This window comes from Dendrobium catenatum, unplaced genomic scaffold (assembly GCF_001605985.2).
Source record: "Dendrobium catenatum unplaced genomic scaffold, ASM160598v2 fragScaff_scaffold_231, whole genome shotgun sequence".
Lineage (NCBI taxonomy): Eukaryota > Viridiplantae > Streptophyta > Magnoliopsida > Asparagales > Orchidaceae > Dendrobium > Dendrobium catenatum.
The window spans coordinates 5,359,052-5,364,942 of record NW_021318693.1 but is presented as its reverse complement, the minus strand read 5'-3'; positions in this window follow the sequence as shown (position 1 = coordinate 5,364,942).

Genomic DNA, 5,891 nt, shown 5'->3' with positions numbered 1-5,891 from the left:
AATTTCAACATTCACAGCAACATGATCATCCACCGGCATCAACAAAATAATCGAGGAATCCAAAATCACTTCCTGTCGAACGCACCCATCCAGCACAACGGGAACAAAAGGTAATGCATTAGGTGATAATAAAAAATCATCCGCAGCAACAGTAACACCGTTACAATTATGCACACACATTGAATCAACCAAATTACTAGTGTAAATTTCAACAACGGGAGAACATCCCACATGTTCGATAGAGGGCAAAATCATCTCCACAGCCTCAGAATCTTCTTCAGTAACATTAACCACAGTTTCCTTAACACTCTTATCGCCATTCACACCAGAATCTTCTTTAGAAACATTAACCACAGTTTCCTTAACACTCTTATCACCATTCACACCACCTAAAGGAGCAGAGTTTTCAACATGAACATAAGCAGTAGGAAAACCGGTTAAAGCCACCGATTTACACTTACCAGAAAGATGACCTAAACTTTTACAAACACCACAAAATTGAGGAAACTCATCTAGAACCACCTCTTGAACATACCCTAACGAATCCGAGCCCAGCCACACTTGCTTAGGGTAAGTTTTAGTAATATCTAATTCAACTAAAACTTGAGCATTCGAAGGACGAGAGCCAACCGACGTAGCTTCGTCAATTTTCAGGGGTTGCCGAATAACTCCCCCAGGCCAAACAGGATTCTCGGAGCAAAGAAATGGGGACGAAGGTTAGGAAATGAGATCCAGATCGGGATGATCGGCGACTCGACACCGATATCCAACGTCGGTGACCATTTCGTAAGTTTCATAAAACAGTTAACAACAATGTAAGAACGGTGGCAAAAAATTCTACAATAATCTAAATCATTTGCCAACTTGATCAAAATGTGGGTAGAATCAAGAACAGTAACAGACACCTCTCCAATCAACTTCAAATTTAGAAAAAAATTTCCGGATCGCATCGAGAGAGGGTCGTTTCGAAGGGAAAAAACCAACTAAAGAAAACCGAAAAGGTTCCGCTAAAGCCCTAATTTCTTCATCGGAAACCCACAGAGCAGGAAGACCACGAAAGTTAGACGGCTTCAAATCCGGAAAAGATGATGAAGATCCAGCAAGAGCTAGAAGAAAAGACTTAGAGTGAGAGATCCCCAAAAAAAAATCGGGATCTTTCAACTTTGACGGAGGCATGCCGACAAAGCCAAAAAAAACGAAAGGAAAACCACACAAGAAATAGAGAGAAACCAGAGAAAAGGGTTAGAGAAGCTTTCCTGAACCAGAGAAACGGAAAACCCCCAGCCGTGCGGGGGGAAGGAGGCTCCTCGGAGAAAACGCCGCCCAAACCCTAACCTCGGGCGAGAGAGAAAAAAACTTATGTTAGTGAACAGAGATCCCAGTTAAATTAGCCTTTGCTCAAGTCAATGTCAAGGGTTGGCCTATAACTACACCGGTAGCCGTTAAACCCTTAGTCTTCTCCAGAATGACCTACCCTCAAAATGTTGTTAATCAATGGTTTATTCTAAATATCCTGCATATAGCAAATTTCAAATTGGGTTATCTTCTGTCGTTGCTAAGATGATCAAGTCTCGACGCCAAAATATGAACTATCAACTGAGAAGAAGGGACAAGTAGGCCTAGCTTTTAAAAAAAGATGTTGATCACGGTTGTGATTGAAGCCATAATAAGAGTAAATATTGAAGTTTCTTAAGCCTAGTCTAATTCTCCACAGTTGATTCATTTCTTGTGCAATATTTTTCTTAATCGATCAAATATTTTTATGTACCAAAATAATTATTGTTTTTATAATTATATATTACTACACGTAAATTTTTTTTTCTTATTATAGATAAGATAATTCTTATTTACAGAAAGTCAAATTTCTGTACAATCAATAAAATTTAAAAGAACATGGAACATCAAAATTTTTATGTAAAAAGCATGCAATTTGTCCTATGCAATTTGTCCTATTTTTATGTAGCGAGTTTGTATTAATGATTTGTTTTATTTTGAAATGCTTATACGATTAATATTACTTCATAATATCATGTATGCTGAATCTCTCGTTCCTTTTTCATAATATCATGTGGACATAGCACTTAATTTCTAAGCTCGATGTTGAGGTGAGTTAGGTGTGGATTTGTATGTGACAAATTGAGTTTAATGTTTTTATTTTAACCAAAAAAATCATTATATTAGATTCAAAAAGGAGAACACAAGAAAAAGAGCAAAAGCCCAAAAACAAAAAACAATAAAAAGGATAAAATGAAATCCAAATGAGGGCTCAGTAATCGGCTGAGGCTCCTAGCTTCTCCGAAGTCTCGTATGGACCATCCAATAGGCGAAGAAAGCGCACCAATCAATCCAACCAAGTATGAGAACGTCATCAGAGGTTGCCACCAGCTAAAACGACGAGGAAACAAGCCCCGGCCACATCATAGCCCACCAATCTGATGATCCACCAAAACGACCAAAAAACTAAATAACCAATCCAGATTAAACAATAGGGATAAATCACTGGAAAAAAGGGACTATCTTCCTCTCCTAGCCCTCCCACGAAACCTCCCAGTATTGAGTTTAATGTTTTATTTTGTAGTAAATCGACTAATTTTGGGAGGTGACTATTGGTTGGGTTCAGCTACAACATTATGGATTTATGGGTACCATACATTCTTTATTTTTCCTTTTTTGAACTGCTGAAAGTGCCATAGTTATTCCCCATTTCGTAATGAATGAGTTCTAATGATGATTATAGTAGTTTTCATGAGCTAAAAAGCAATAAAATGTTCATAAAAACATTTGATTGTATCCTTATAAAAAGATAACAATTTCTCAAAATTGATCATATTATTCAAAATGTTAGAGATTGTTAAGTTATGACTTCAACTATATAGTTTGATTTTTAATATATATGTCTCGACTTTGAAAATAACAATTTCGCGATGAAAATTTCTTCATTCCTAAGTGCAAATCTATAATTCATTTTTTCGCCTATAAAAATTTGCAATTGATCTTATAATAGAATTTTTGTCGGCCATTACAAGAGGAGTATAGAATTAAGTGTTGCAGAGATGAGAATGCTCGGGTGGATGAGTGGCTTCACTTTTAAAAACAAAATGTGAAATGAGTATATACGTGGAAAGGTTGGAGTCGCTCCAGTGACAGGTAAGATTAGAGAGAGTCGTCTCAGATGATTTGATCACATAAAACGTCAGTCTTCTGATGACCAAGTTAGAATATTAGATGTATTAAATTTGATTCATATTAAAAAAAAAATAGAGGTAGAGTTAGACCTAAAATACATGGTTAGAAAATATTATAAAATATCTTTTTTTATTATATTTAAATGAGAATTTGATAATTGAAAAAAATAATGTATATAACTAACCTTACATAGTCGAATATAATAAAGATTTATTTTGTTGTTGATCTTATGATAGAACTCGATCACAATTTTTTTTTTATATTTAGGTCAATTAAAACAGACTCACAGACCTATCACATACACAAACTTGAACTCAAGACATTCTAATTAATAGCCTAAACTTCTAACCAACATATCAAGATGAGCTGCGTAGAACTCGCAATTAATACATGTCTTGTGAAAGAGACGAAGGCACTGACTATTCCTTCAATCTCTTACTGATATTCCTTTTCTTCGCATTTCTTTACTACTTTTATTTACGTACTGTGAAAGATACATCGCACATGGCAATGTTCTCCACGTTCTGGAAGAAGGAGCCTGGCTGGAGCTTATTATATTAATCAAAGACATGATGCTCATTGCTACCTGCTACGTTATCCCAATGAACCAGACAAGAAGGTTTATATCCACTGAGTAGTATTTCCTTTTCTCTCTCTTTCCTCAGAGTGGACCGATGTCCCCAACTCCTAATAAACAAGTAATGAATTTAAACTATACATATATGGTCATAGGCTCATAGCTCAATTGTATTAAATTTAGAAAAAAAGTACATTATGATTAATAAGAGTAGAGCTAATAAATTGAGTAGCTCAACAAGAACATTTAAAAATTAAGTTGCATGAGAGAAGCAGAAATCAAGGGTTTGAATAGAAGAGTTAGGCTTCGTTTGAGACTGCTTTTGTATTGATTTATAAATAAGTTTTTTGAGAATTATTTTTTTTTTTTAAAAATTGTATTAGAAAGCTGTCCCAAACGAAACTTGGTGTTGCTTTTTTATTACTTTCTAAAATAATTTTTAGTACCAAAATTTATTAAAAAGATATTTTAAAAAGCAATAAAAAAGCTGTCCCAAATGAAGACTCAATCAAGCCATGCATAGTAGAATAATGTAAATATTGGCATGAAGTTTTATAAGATTAGACAAAGATCATCCAATTTTGAAAAAAAAAATAAATGAATAAAAAAATTGATGAGCAGAATCACGAGAAGAAATAGTTATACAGCTCAAACTCTCAAGTATTGAGATATTGTCAATCTTAGCTTAATGACCTCATGATTTTATCTTATTGGTATAACTTCTTAGAAGATCACCCATCTTAGGAGTGCTCCCATATGAGCATCTTAGCATTGGAGCTAGTTTCTAATGAAATTTCAATCGTTACATTAAAAAATGCCTCAATGTTTATGAACTTAGTTTAACTTTATTTTCTTAAGAGTTTCATAATAGTAGACTATCATATACATGGGCGAATCCCCACTCATGTGTGAGGGTGGTCAATAGTTTCATAATAGTATACTATCATATACATGGCCGAATCCCCACTCATGTGAGGGTTAGAAAAAAATTTTAATGTACAAGCAGGATAATATTGGAATTCTGCACCCCCCCCCCCCCCCCCTAAAAAATAAAATTTTGCTTTGATATGACCCATCTCACGTTGTTTGCCCATCCATCCGAAATTCCAAATATTTCCTCCTTGCAAATAAATGATAAAAATTTTCTCTTATGAATTTAGCAGCATTAATTTGTTTTTTTTTTTATATTATTATTATTATTGTTGTTGTCGTCGTCGTCATCATCGTCATTTAATTAATTAAAATTTTATTCAGCTTGAAAAAAAAAAAGATGGATCCACCCTGATCATATATCAAAAGAAATCATACATAATTGAAGAACATAGATAGGGGAAGAAATAGGGAGAAGAACATGCCTAGAAGATGAAAGATTCAAAAATAAACGCAGCAGACAGTAGTTCATCAATTCACGTCTCTATGACTAAAATTTTATTTAAAAGCCAAATTCAAGCCTTCTAATATCATAGAAGTATATTCTGTAATAGGTTAGTTCTCTTATGAAAATTATTAGAAATGAATGCTATATGATAATTAACAGCTAAAAATTCTGAACAAGACAGTTAACATGGCGAGAAAAGATGAGCTTCAAAGCTTATAAAAGAGAATCATCTAATAGAAGAGAGATTATCCTACGGGAGTAAATAAAGTGATAACATTAAAAGAGATATGGTCATTGTTCTCCTTAGTGCAAGGGGTATCAATTTTGGGTCACAGGTCGGGTTCGGGTCGAACCCGGAATTAACCCGGGTTCAAACAGGTCGACCCTTACCCGACCAGGGTAGATAAACGGGTCGAAAATCCGAACCCGGACCCAATCTGACGGGTTGCCGGGTTGACCCGACCCGACACGGACCTGAAACACACGTACGAGCGCGAGTGAGCGGCGACCGCGAGAGCGGGTGCGCGTGCGAGCAGCGATCGCGGGTGCGCGGGCAAGCGTGGGTGAGCACGGTGAGCTCGGGCGAGTGCGCGCGTGCTGGCAGCTTCGGGCTCGGGGCGCCAGTGCTGGTAGGCGCGGTAGCGTGCGCTGGCAAGCTTTGTTGCGCGATTAGCTGAGCAGGGCAAACGGGGCAGCCGCGGGCGGTGCATTGGCAGGCGGGGCAGTGTGGGTAGTTCAAGTTAAAATGGT